This window comes from Andrographis paniculata, unplaced genomic scaffold, assembly GCF_009805555.1.
Source record: "Andrographis paniculata isolate CXL003 unplaced genomic scaffold, ASM980555v1 Contig11END, whole genome shotgun sequence".
In the NCBI taxonomy this organism is placed as follows: Eukaryota; Viridiplantae; Streptophyta; class Magnoliopsida; order Lamiales; family Acanthaceae; genus Andrographis; species Andrographis paniculata.
This window is the reverse complement of record NW_026137391.1, coordinates 4188631-4203648: the sequence shown is the minus strand read 5'-3', so window position 1 is coordinate 4203648 and position 15018 is coordinate 4188631. Positions and strand designations below refer to the sequence as shown.

General features: G+C 33.0%; 1 long non-coding RNA gene across 1 annotated transcript; it reads right to left on the bottom strand.

Annotated features, from left to right (window-relative positions):
- Window positions 1-287: 287 nt before the first annotated feature.
- Window positions 288-13708, bottom strand: LOC127247663 (uncharacterized). The gene is made up of 3 exons (XR_007837904.1): window positions 13538-13708; window positions 884-1327; window positions 288-791 (listed from the first exon to the last, which is right to left on the bottom strand). It is a non-coding gene; the product is annotated as an uncharacterized LOC127247663 (long non-coding RNA).
- Between the last annotated feature and the right edge of the window lie 1310 nt (window positions 13709-15018).

Below are 15018 nucleotides of genomic sequence, written 5' to 3'. Positions count from 1 at the left end.
ATTGAGTATTAAACAGATTGTGTTAAAAGACACACTATTACAATGAATCATCTTATCGAGACAATGGTCCGATTTTGTTTGTACTTCTATATGTAAATATGTAAAATATATTTTGAAAAAAAAAGAAATAATTATACTTTTCAACTTTACTTAATATTTTTTATATCGTAATTAATACTTTTAGGTCCCCAAATAATCAATTTCCACACACACAGCAGCACCCTGCGCTTAGATGAACAATAAACTACTAAATACCCACACCACATATAACTTGTTTGTTGTTGGAATAAAATACGAATGCAAACAGTAATGGAGATGATAATAAATTATACAACTAAGATGTTAACCCAATTTGGCTGCACAAGCCTACATCTGGGGGATTTCAACCTAGGCATAATCCATTATCGAAATCATCAAAACTTCGAGATACATAAACACCATTCAAGCAGGACTCATCAAGAAATTTACACCAATTTCTCAACCCCTACCCAACATGAATGCAAATAGCTATCTCCCAACAGTTCCAATATTTGATAATCACTCAATCTCACACCCAAAAAACACACCAACAACAATACCACTCAGCCAAGCTCATTTTACCAACCAATCTGTTATAGTAAATTAGATTCTTTTTCTATGGAAATTCATCATCTGTGAGACACATCCACCTGGACCACAATCACCATATTCAAGCGATTTCTGAGACACGTGCTAAATAGGCCTCCATAATATTTGAGCTGAAATAACAAAGGCCCAGTCTTCAATTGAAGTCTATTTGTCGTCTAGACAACCTGCAGACATCAACCAAAATTCAAACTAGAGAACAACCAATAACAAATACTAGTAAAAGGACCATGAGATTTCAGAACATGAATCGCCTCACCATCACGAGGCTTTATTCCTAATGATCCCAGCAAGCCTATGGTTAGGGCAGGATACCGATGATGGCCCGACTCGGAAATTTTGTCTCCAGTGAATTTCAGCATTCTCTCCAGAACCACCCGACCATAATCCACAAGTGGTGCATGATTATCAATGCAGCAAATCAACATCCCCATTGAGGAACTCACAGCAAAAGCATTCTTTGTTGGAAATATATCAAATGCATAGAGACGGTAGAGACAATGAAACTTTACCGTAAGAAGAGTAGGGCTAAATCTGGGACGTCCAAACTTCGATCCTTTGTCTCCAGATATGAAGCGGGCAACTGTAGCTTGAAGGAATTGAAGATAATGACCAGGACTATGAGTGGGGGAATGAGCAGGCACACGAAGATACTTCGAGTTTATATCAGGTGATGGGTCAAGCAAATTTCCTCTGATGAATACTTTATGAAACAAAGGTAAAGTGGGATCGTCAATTTTTTGAGGAGAGGTTGGAGTAGCTCAAGAACTAGGGAAGGACAAAATTCCCTAAGAGATTTTGCCCAGAATTTTAACTTGTTTTCCTTTAGATAAGTCTCAAATCCAAGTTCCTTATATTCAAAATCATCAAATCGCACCTTGGGTATAAATTCATGGTGTGCATATATATCGTCCAAATACTCTATGGCCTCAACACTAAAGAAATTCTCATCTACCACATCAACCACATCCAGAAATAGGACAGATGTAACACCCCAACTAAAAAAAATCTCAAAGTATCACGCGCCAACACCAGAACAACATCACATGAAAAAGATAAAAATCTGGCATGCCCCGATGCTAAGGCTAAAACATCATTATAGTGAGTGTAAAAATTTTTCTTTGCGAAAACTTTAGAATATATTTTTCAACACCTTTAAGCATTTCAAAAACATGTAATCGTAAGAAGTCTTTACATGTATTAAAAAGTCTTAATGTATCATAAAAGTAGGGATCTAAAAAATAGAGAGTGTAAAATCATAAGTTCAGACATTATCCAATAAAAAGTCATGCATGCTCGATAAAATCCCATCCCTATGATGCATCAAGTGGATGAAGGTCCGAAAATCAACTATGCATGGAAGAGGGTAGTAAACATCAGGTAAAACTGAGTAAGGAATTAAATCTGCAATGCACAAAATAATTTAGCAAAAATAAATGATATTCATACAATAACTAAAACTAGCCAAAATCCACGGCTCATAACACATCAGTCGACTTGCCAATCAACGGCTAATTTCTAACCAAATTCACGAATTAAGAAATTATGAATCGACTTTCCAATCAACGGCTAAGTTTAACCAAATCCACGGCATACACAAATTAATAATCGACTTGCCAATCAATGGCTAAGTCTAGTCAAATCCACGGCATACACAAATCAATAATCGACTTGTCAATCAACGGCTAAGTCTAGCCAAATCCACATAATACACAAATTAATAATCAACTTGTCAATCAATGACTAAGTCTAGCCAAATCCACAGAATATACAAATTAATAATCAACTTGTCAATCAATGGCTAAGTCTAGCCAAATCCACAGCTTACAAAAATTATCAATTCTTAATAGCAAGTTCACCACATGTCACATAATGAGATATAATTATAATGGCCTATTTAACTAAGGCACATAGTTAGATGGTCAATCATTTTAAATATGCATAATTTAACCCTACCTTACTTAAGGGAAGCTAACCAACTCAACTACCACTGACTCATGGGACTTGATTCGGTCAGACTTCACCTAACCATCAACTTCGATAAATCAACATACTCAAATTTAGCGGATCCTATAAAATTCACCATAAATTCATCATTGGCTCAAACATTATGAAACTAGTTCCAAATCAAAGTTAACTTTTCTAAATTATATTTCAAAGAATAAAATTTCAATTATTAATTTGAATTACATCCAAAATATCATATTAACTCAAATAGTCCGTTCACTTCGAAAAAATAGAGCAGTTGTATTATAAAAATCACTAAAAATCCATTTTACCCCCAAAATGGACAAACGTGGTCTTTAATGAAGGATAACACATATATCTATATTTCCAATTAAAAAAAACAAAAAATGAAGTTCCAGAAAGAGCATAATAGAAGTTAAACATACTTAACAGATCTTTCGTCAAGAAACAGGGTGTGTAACTTTAAAAATTTATATAAAATTCATTTTATATCCAAATGGAACAAACTTGATCTCTAATTAAAGGTAACACAAATATATATATTTAACATAAAAAAAAGTATAAAACTAGCATCCAAAATTTACAGAAAATCCATCGAGCACTCTATATTTTCCGTATAAAAAAAATGAGTGTATAACTTTAGAAAATCATATAAAATTCATTTGTCTTTCAAATAACTCATAATATGTTCAAATGAAAATAAAATCATAACGAATATGAATATGATTTTATAAATAGTAAGTCCATTGTTTAAATAAACAAAATAACTTAAAATAATGCAAATATGTTATGAAATCGGATTTCAAGAATAAAGAAGAAAGAAGGTATGAAACTTACTCCAAAATCACCTTAATTTGAGTTGGAGGGAAGGGGTGATGGCTAAGGTTTTCCAAGAGTCTTTGGGAGATGAAATAAAGGTTAATTATAAAGGATAAAGTATTATTTTATATTTAAAAGTGGAGTTAAAGTCATATTGAAGACTACATATCTCATTCTCAACATGATTATGAAGAAAGTGATACCGGATATCAATATGTTTAGTCCGGCTATGCCGCACCGGGTTCTTCGAGATATTATGGCGCTTGAATTATCACATCTGAGTGTGAACTCCTTACACTGAATCCCATTATCGCTCAACATTTGTTGTATCTATCATGGTTGTGAACACCCTGCTATGGTGGCAACATATTCGGCCTCGGCGGTAGAGAGTGCAATGCAATTTTGTTTCTTTGAAAACCAGCTTACCAAGTTATCACCGAGATAGAAACACCCACCTGACGTGCTTTTTCGATCATCACAACACCCGGTCTAGTCTGCATCTGTATATCCTCTTGACTCCAATGACGATTTTCTTGAGTACCAAAGACCAATTTCAGAAGTTCCCTTTACATACCTCCGAATTCTTTTTATAGCTTTGAAGTGACATTCTTTGAGATTTGCTTGGTAACGAGCATACACTCCAACACTGAAGCTAATGTCAGGCCTGCTTGCAGTCAGATAGAGTAGACAACCAATCATGCTGCGATATTTTTGTTAATCCACGGATGCTCCCAACTCATGTTTTTGACAACTTATCTTAGACTCCCATCGAGGTTCGAATGCTCTTTGAATTTTTCATATCAAATTTCTTCACCATACTTTGAACATAATTGCTTTGATTGAGAAAAATCTCATCACCACACTGTCGAACTTGCAGTCCCAAAAAGTATTTCAGCTCTTCCATCATAGACATCTCAAACTCATCGGTCATGATTTTCACAATCTTATCCATAAGGAAGTCTGTAGTTGAGGCAAACACAATGTCTTCAAATCCCTTAGGTTGAGCAACATAGACATCTTCTTTCAACCAACCATTTAAAAATTTTGTCTTAACATCAATGTCAAAGATTTTGAACTTCATGGAGCAGGCTATTGAGAGCAGCATTCATACAGCCTCCAATCTTGCAACTAGTGCGAAAGTTTCATCATAATCAAATCCTATCACTTGTGAGTATCCTTGAGCAACCAGTCTAGCTTTGTTTTGAATAATGTTCCCCTTTTCATCAGTTTTATTTTTGAATATCCATTTTGTTCCTATGATGTTAGAACCTTTTGGTGGTCAGACCAGTTTCCATACTTTATTCCTTTCGAATTGTAACAATTCATCTTGCATGGCTGCCACCCATAATTCATCCTTTAAGGTTGTTGTGATGTTCTTTGGTTCCATCTTTGACATGAAGCAGTTTAATCCAGAAAGTTCTCTAAAGTTAAATGACTTCTCCATTGTCAAAATTAGACGTTGGGGATCACCAATAACCTGATTCAAAGAATGATTTATGCTACTCATTGATGGTCTTTCAATTTCTGACATAGAGCTGTTGGTTTCAGAGTCCAGTTCGTCTGATGTCTGGACAATGTGCAACTTTGGTCCACTGTCAATGTTTTTCTTTACGTCTAAACTTCAAGAGTTATCATTCAGTTTCAATCTCTCCTCATCTGAGTTTTGATTCCTTTCTTCACCCAATTCATTGCAGAACTTTACATTAATAGATTCCATGACCTTTCTACTTCTGAGATTAAAGACACGATAAGCTCAATTGTTATTCGAATACCCCAGAAAGATCCCCTCTTCTGCTCTTGAATCACATTTCTCAATTGTTTCTCTATCATTTAGAACATAACATCTGCACCCAAATGTTCAAAAGTACTGCATGTTTGGTGTTTTTTCTTTCCAAATCTCATACGATGTTAACGTCGTGTGAGTTCTCATATAAATCCGATAGACAATGTGGCATGCCCATATTAATTGCCTCTGCCACAAATTCTTGGGAACCTCATTTGCATGCATCATACATCTTGCCATCTCTTGTAACATCTTGTTCTTCTTTTCAACAATGTCATTTTGCTGAGGGGTCTTGGGAGCTGAAAACTCATGTATTATTACTCTTTGACTATAGAAATCCTTAAAGGACTTATTTTTTAATTCTCGCACGTGATCACTCCTGATCCTCATGACCTTGGATCCATTCTCATTTAAAACTTGCTCGCACAGCACCTGAAAATTCTCAAAGGCTTCACTCTTCTCCTTCAAGAATCCCACCCAAGAAAATCTGGAATAATCGTCAACAATTACCATAATATATCTTTTTCCATCAATTTTTACAACTCCAGTCGGCCCCATGAGATATGTATGTAATAGCTCCAAATATCTGTTGTTGGCACGCTCATTAGACAAACTGTCTTTAGTTCTCCTTTGGTTTCCCTTAGAGAAGTCCCCACATATGATGTATTTCAAGTTGGACATCTTTGGTAGATCACAAACTGCTCCCAAGTTACTGATGTCAATTACGTTCTAGAAGTTGGTATGGCCAAGCCTCATATGCCATAAACTAAAGTCTTCTTTTTTAGATAGCAAAACCATTTTCAGAGTTTGATTTAGCACATAACAATTATTTTTCGATTGAGCTTCATTCATCACTTGCTCACCCCCACTCCAAACTTCATAGCCAGTTTTTGAGAATTTAACTTTCATACATTCGCATAGTTGACTAATGTTGATTAAGTTGGTGTTGAGATCTTCAATGTAGTATACCTTTCTAAGCTCAAGAATACCATTAAATCTAAGAGTTCCATGCCTAGAGATTTTTCATTATGCCCTATCCCCAAACATAACATTTTCACAATCTGTTTCCCGATAATTTGACAAGAGTTACTTTTGGTGCATCATATGTTTAGAGTAGCCGCTATCAAAATACCATGTGTCATTCTTGCCAAAATTTTGCATGAACAGTGCAACTAGGCACGCTCTTTGATTCACCTTAGGTCTCCACACCATTCTCTCCATAGTTTTGTTCTTCAAATGCTTTGAGACCCAAAATAACTTTTTGTCCAGCCATAAATCTTGTCTGATTCGCTCACAATCCAACTCCTGATGTCCGGTCCATTTGCAGTACCTGTAGTTTAATAGTTGTTTGCCCGACCACCAGACATTCCTTCAATTTCCAGAGAGTTTCGAAACAACAGTGAATTTACAACCCTCCTTGCTACAAGTTTATTCCGAGAGCAATCCACGCTTAACAAATGTTGTAGTTGTCTGAGAGGTTCCAGATCCATAGATAAACCCAATTCCACTATGATCACCATATGATTTTCCAACATTAAGTACTTTGTCAAGCTTTTATTTCCTCTTAGTTGTTGCACACTCAGACGGAATATGACCATATCTATTGCACCCGTAGCATCTAACATCATCTGATATGACTTGTCTATTTACCACTTTCATCATTTTATAGGCATCACCTTTCCGGACAATAGATTTAGTAGGAACACCAATTTTCTATGAGTTTGTGGTAAGATGTCTATCATTCGTTCGAACTGAGCTCTGACTCCTAGTATGAAATCCTTGTTGCTTCAGCTGCCTGGCCTTTTATCTTGAATGATTTGAGCTATACGTTTTGTAATTAGGGCCAGATCTTCATCACTATCTTCAGCAGCAACATTTTTTGATGTAAAGGCCACTTTTCAATGAGCTTTAGATGCAAAACAAATCATCTCATAAGTCTTCAAAAATCCAATCAACCCATTCAATGAGATAGTGTCCATTTTATTCAACTCCTCGAGTGATGTGATTTTCGTAGCGAATTTCTCAGATACCGTTCGCATCAGCTTATAGACTAGCTTTGTCTCGTCATATTTCAAATCCAACAAATGTGCCTGAATTACCAAAGTCTTGAATCATTTTGTATATTTAAGAATAGATTTGTCTTCCTTCATAAGCAATTGATCGAACTCATTTTCAACAATTTAAAGTTTAGATTTCTTAACCTTCTCGTCACCTTCAAAGGTTTCAATTAACGTACTCACGCCTCCTTAGAAGTAGTGCAGGTAAACACAATCTAAAATAGCGAGAGATCCACTCCACTGATGATAGCATTTATCGTTTTTTAGTTGGCATTGCACCGAGCTCTTTCTTCCGAAGTGTACTCAATCCTTGGCTTCTCCACAAAAATGGTTTCCACCTTATCATTCCTTTTCATGTTAGATTAACCATAATAGTCTTCTGAGGAGGAGTCCAGCCTTGAACAACCGAATCCCAAGTTTCTTCATTGATCGACATAATGAAATACATCGTTTTCTTTTTCCAATATTGAAAGTTGTCTTCATCTAGCAATGGAGGTCTTGTCACGGATGTTCCTTCCCTCACTGCCATGATCATGGATCACTCTTTGGAAATATTCGTGAAGAGGTAGCTCTAATACCAGTTTTTAGGTCCCCAAATGATCAATTTCTACACACACAGCAGCACCCAACACTTAGATGAACAATAAACCACTAAATACCCACAAGACAAATTAGTTGTCTGCTGTTAGAACAGACTACAAATGCAAAAAGTAATGTAGATGATAATAAATAACACAACCAAGATGTTAACCCAGTTCGGCTGCACCCGCCACTTGTTTGACAGAAAATCAACACAATATACACCCAAAATGAGATAAACACACAAAACCGACCCTACGAACCCACAACTCCATAAAAAAGAATCTCACAGCACAAAGACAATGCATCACACGACAAAACAAATGTTACCGGGTTGAAAAAACCCCTTGCGGTTCTAATCAACAAACAGAGGAAACAAAGCATGCCAAGTAACTCCACAGAAATGAGGAAGGCAACGTCACCGAGGAACCACCGAAATATGTTGTCGGAAAATGTTGCGCGATAGATGGCAGAGAGAGGCTAGAGAGAATGTGAGATGTAGAGAGGGAAAGTATGAGTGAAAGTGTCTCACGGCTACACCCTTCCCCACCCATTTATATCTAGGTTAATTAGGAATGAAAGGATAAGATTAAATCCCTAAATCTGACGGTTCAAAATCAACCTCCCATAAGGAGCGGGTCAGAGGCGCAGGTCGCGGGCCGTGGGCTGGCTAGGTGCTTATGGGCTGTTTAATGGGTGTATAATTGTATTTTATGGGGTGGATCTAATTTAGACTAAAACCTAACAAATCCTCCACCTAATTTTTGTCCGAGTGGTAGGGGTCATCATTGCCTATAATTTTGGATTACTTACATGCACAAAGAAAAAGATAAACCAAGTTAGTCAAACAATACATTAATTAGTCTACCATCTACACATATGTAGAACACATAATCAAACGTATCAAAACATTTTTTTTTTCAAACAAGATACAAGTTTTTTAATTTTCCATAATATTGTATCTACAACAGCAAAAATAAATTCAAATCCAAACATTGTCAGAACTACATTACATTGTAAATCTGTCATACAACCAAAACATTTAGCACACAGTATACAAACAAAAACAGTAACAAGCTTCTCAAGTTTCATATCATTCACAACCAATGATAACATGACACAAAAAAGCCAATAGAAAACTCTAGTAACTGATTTCAAACAATTATTATTGACTAATGAGTTATTATCTCCCCATAACACCAAACATTGAGACTTATTTTCAGGATTTATTATTTTCCTAACAGACATAGGATCATCCACATAAAAGCTCTCAAACATATCACATGGCAAAGAAGATGAATCAAAATTACCAAATATAGAGAACACTTTAGGACTATTCCTAACATCATCTCTAACCAAAGGGTAATTTTCAATCTCATTACTATTATTCGAAACAATTCCAACAATGTTTTTAATTTCATAAACTCTATTTTCAATTTTATTCACAACAGGCTGGCCAGCAATAGATAAGATTAGAAAATCACCAACAAAAATATCAGTTTCATTATATAAAGCAAACTCCACCTCATTTTGAACACTATAAAAAACAGTATTAATTTCTCTTTTAAATTTGATATTATCAATTTTAATATGAATTTGCACAATTTCAGCAGATTGAACACAAGTTTCGTTAGAAACATAATTAATATTATTGCAATTAAAATAAGAATCTCTCACACTCTCAACCTCTGAATTTTCGTTTCATAGAACATACACATTTTCAGCATCGCTACAATTAATTACATAATCAATCTCAACAATTTCAATATCAACAAATTGCACATTTTGGATTCACGGACAACATGTTGAATATCAGTAAATTCAAAACAAAAAATCAAATTTTACAGGTTTAATTTCTCCAATTTCTATATCAATCACATTATGCTCCATCTTATTTCTAATATTACGAAAATCTGTATTAAGTTCAACAGTTTCAGAATCAACCAATTCAGATTCCCCAATATTCATTAAATGTCACATTATTACTAGTAATAGGTTTAAAACTGGGTTTAGAACTTAACCACAATCTATACCCCGTAACACCATAATCTAAGAAAACACAATTTCAATTTTCATCCCAAATTCATCAGTACAAATATGTATCACAGCAAGAGACCCAAGCATACAAACTACTTACTTTCAAGAATTTCACCACTTAAGAGGATAGAGGGTGTACGATTTAAAAGATAAGTTGTTACAGCGGCTTCACCCCAAAATTTTCCAGATAAACCGGATGAAGTCAAAAGGATTCTAACTCTCTCCAAAAAAATCCGGTTTAGTCTTTTAGCCACCCCACTAGATTGAGGTGTTATGGGGACATAGTCAAATTTCATACAATTTTGCACACAAAATTTATTGAACTATGTGTTACAAAATACAAACTATCACCAGTTCTAATACATTTAATTTTTCTGTCAATTTTAGCTTCAATTTTAAATTTTCAATCCTTGAAAATTTTGAACAAATCCAGTTTATTTTTCAATAAGAATATCCATATTTTTTCTTGAAAAATCATCAACTACTGTAAAAAAAATATCTACTCCCACCATGAGTGGGTTTATTAGAAGGATCACATATATCTCTATGTATACATTCCAAAATTTTGTTTTAAAAAAATATATATAATTGTCAGGGATTTTTGACAAAAATTGAATTTTATTTAATTTTTCAGGAGAACATGCATTGAACTACAAAAAATGTAAGGAAATTTCTAAATAGACAGATTCATGCAGAATTTTCAAGTAATTAAGATGACCTAACCTTTTATGTCATAATTCAAAATTATCAATTTCAAACTTATGTATATCAGAATGTACATTTACAGGTATAAGAGAGGTTACATATAAGTCATTTTTCAATTCTGCCCTAAAAATCACTAAAGAACTTTTTGTTATTTTCATGCAATTTAAACTCCACTTTTCTTCTAAATCGAAAGTAGATAATCTAACACATGACAATAGATTATTAGACAATTCAGACACATCTCACATCATGCAATTTTAGTACATTTTCAAATTTAAATTTCAAACTAATAACATCAATTCCCTCAACTTTACACATACGTTATCATCCATAGTCACATAACAATGCGTTAATTATTCAAATTCAGAAAAAAAATATTTTTCAATTGTGTCATATGATATGTGCAAACAGAATCAACTAACCATTCATTAGCACTCAAAAATTTCAAATTTAAATATGAACAAACAACAAACACATCCCCTAAATTATTATCAATAATAATCATATTGGCTAACTCACTTGTTGCATTACTATTATTTTTATTACCGTTATTATTATTATTATTATTATTATTATTATGTTTCTTAGGACAATTTCTTAAAAAGTGTAAAGGATCAACACAATTATAACATCTCTTTCCTCTTTTATTAGGAGTTTTAAATCTATTTGATTATTATTCTGATTTTTTTATTATCAGAAATTCCATAATTATTATTTCTATTAGATCTAAAAGGAGACACTCCCCTAATGAACATAACCTCACCAGATTTATTAGATTTATTTACATTTAAATCTAATTCTTTACTTTTCAAACCATTAATAACCACATCTAAAGTCACAAAATCACATTCATATTTAATTGCAAATTTTACATTAGAATATGCATTTGGAATAGAATTCAAAAGAACTATAGCACTATAATCATCTATATTCTTATCACCGGTAAGCTTAATATCTTGAATTAATTTTTAAAAAATATCAAGATTTTCATCGATAGTTTTAGATTGATCAAGTTAAAAAACTAAATAACTTTTCTAACAGATAAAGCCTGCTAGGTAAAGAAGTTTGAGTATATAGTTCATCCAATTTATTCCACAATGCCACAACAGATTCTTGCCTATCAAACTTACGAATTACATGATCAGCGAAATTTAGAATTATACAAGACGAAGTCATTTTATCCAACTCAACCCTCCTTTCGAGAGGGACTGTAGTTACTTGATCCGGCTCCACGGCCTTAATTAATCTTTGAGTAACAAGTATATTTTTCATTTTTTGTTTCCAAATATCAAAATCAATTTTTCCATCAAAAGTTTGGATATTAAAAAATATTTGCCCAGCTTTATGATTATCAATTTTCGAAAACAATTAGTTCAAAGAACAATTTCGAAGGAACACAGATTGTTTTTTTAAAGAAATGTAGTTTATTGTAAAAATTAAGTTTATCAAAAAAGTCATTTTTTTTAAAAAAAAAAACAAATTGGGAACCAAACAAGCACCCAAATCACAGTACATCGACAGCAAATCACATAAAACAAACACAACAATCAAACACAGCAACAAACATATCACAAAATATTGCAATCACAGGCAAATATAAAACTCAAAGTAAAGCCTATCTATTACAACATTCACTTGTGACTATTCCACCGAAGGTACTCGAGAATCACTCACAACAGTAAGGATCAGAATTTTGCAACGTTGGTATCACAAAAGTCTTTACAATTGTTTGGGCAGAATTTTAAATAAGAGAATTAAACCAAGTAAAGAATAAGAACAATATAGTAGTTAGGGTTATAGAGTTTACCCTCGAAACACAACAACAATATATTCCCAACAAAAGTACAAGAAAATATACAAATAACCTATTTTTTTTTAAGAATAGGGGTAGCCAACTAATAACACTAAAACAAAGACAGTTTCCTCTCTAACAAAAGTTAGTCATTGAAACACACATTCAGGGGCATGTAAGCACAAAACAGATAGAACAGAGACAATAAAAGGCCACAATAACAAATTTAACAAGATCCTTGAAAAAAATTTTGGTTTTAAAGATTTTTTAACCAAAAATAGTTACGATTTTAAAGATCTAAAACAATTTTAACTAAACTTAAAAGATTTTGAAAAATCTTTTTGATTTGAAACCCAACGGAACACAAATCTATTACAAAATAAGGAGAAGCTAGAGATTTACGGTTTATTTTCTTTAAATAACAATAGACAAAATTGAATTTCACCAAATCGAAACGACTTTGAACCGTTCTAACCGAAATGGACTCGAACTTAACCAATCTACACAAAATAGTAGCGATTAAGCCCAAACCACACATTAACAATTCGACCGTGGCTATATTAGCACGGATCAAAACTCAACATGCCGATTTGACATGAAATCAAAGGAAAAGAACTAAACACAATATAATAAGTTCAATTCAACCAGATCCTTTCGATTTCTCACGGATCGCTTTGGTTTTGAGCACATCCTTACAAAATCAAAGAGTAAAGATGATTTCGTAAAAGAAAAAACTCAACCAAGGCTATACAAGAAAGAAACGAAGCATAATGGCCCGATTTTAACAAAGATCTAATAGGAGAAGAATCGAACACTTAAAAAATAGGTCAATTCAACCGGATCCTTTTAGATCTTAAAGATTTAAACCAAAATCTTTACGAAATCAAAAATAAAAATAAATTTGTAAAGAAAATCTTCACCAAAAGCTCTAATACCACTTGTAATGAAATATTAGGATTGAAATCAAGATTTTATTAACAAAAATATGGTAAAAACTTTGAACTAGTTTTGATTTTAGGTTCAGCCCCCAAAACCACTTGTTCAATAGAAAATCAATACAATATACACCCAAATGAGACGAACACACAAAACCAACCCTACGAACCCACAACTCGACAAAAAAGAATCTCACAGCACAAATACAATGCACCACGGCACAAAACATATGCTTACCGGGTTGAAAAAACCCCTTGCGGCTCTACTCAACAAACAGAGGAAACAAACCATGCCAAGTAACTCCATATAAAAGAGGAAGACAATATCGCTGAGGAACCTCCGAAAAGGTCGTTGGAAAATGTTGCATGAGAGAGGGCAGAGAGAGGGTGAGATGTAGAAAGGGAAAGTATGAGTGAGAGTGTCTCACGGCTTCACCCCTCCCCACCCATTTATATCTAGGTTAATTAGGAATGAAGGGATGAGACTAAATCCCTAAATCTGACGGTTGATCAAGATCAAGCTCCCATAAGGCGCGGGCCCAGAGGCACGGGTCGCGGGTCAAAGGCGCGGGTCACAGGCCGTGGACTGGGTAGGTGTTTATTGGCTGCGTAATGGGTGTAAAATTATGTTTTATGGGGTGGATCCAATTTGGACTAAAATCCAACAAATCTCAATACTATGTTCTAATAGTTTGTTCGGTTTGAAGTTGGAGTGTAGTTCATATTTTACTCTAAGTATAAAGCAAGAATATACAACATCAGACAAAATGACAAGATCCGTGTGAAAGGCATAAGGGCTGACAGTAGACTTGCCCAAACGATTCAAATAGCCTGTTATGGTTCGTCAAAATATCAAATCAAAATCTAACCTTCCGAATGACGATTTTGATTACGATTTAATAGTTTCGGTTTCGATTTCAGTTTAAAAATTGCCGATTACGGTTTGAGCCGCCATTTTATATATATTATTTTTAATATTTTTTATTTTCTATTTTTCTAAATTTGAATTTTATATAAAAATAATTAATTTCAATTTTAATTTTATTTAGAAATATTTGTTATTTATTTATTATATCCAAATAAGTAATTAATTAAAATGTTACAATATAAAAATTAATTAAATTAATAAATTTAATAAATAATTTAATGAAAATTTAAATTAAAAAAATAATAAAATTAAATTATAAAAATATTGATATATTAGATAATAACAAAATTTAAATTAAATAGAATTATATAATAAAAAAATTATAAAATTGAAAATATAAATATTATATAATGTTATAATATTATTTCTTTTCAATATCATTAATAATTATTAATTTTTTATTAATATTAATATTAATACTCCCTCCGTCCCAAAAGAAGTATCCATTTGTTTTTGCACGTAGTTTTAGAAATATTAATATTATATTGGGATATAGTAGGAATAAAGTAGAAATGACTAAAATAACCTTGTTAGTATGTGTGATATAAATAAAGGTAATGACATTTGTGTAATATATTGTAAGTTGTAAGGGTATTTGTAATGTTAGGTAGATAGTACGGTTACTAAAAAAGGAAATGGATATTTTGTTATGGGACGGACTAAAATGAAAAAATGGATACTTTGTTATGGGACAGAGGGAGTATTATTTTTATTTTTAAGAAAATTAATAATATATAAAAATAATTAAAAATAATAATAATAATATTATTATTATTATTATAAAATATTGT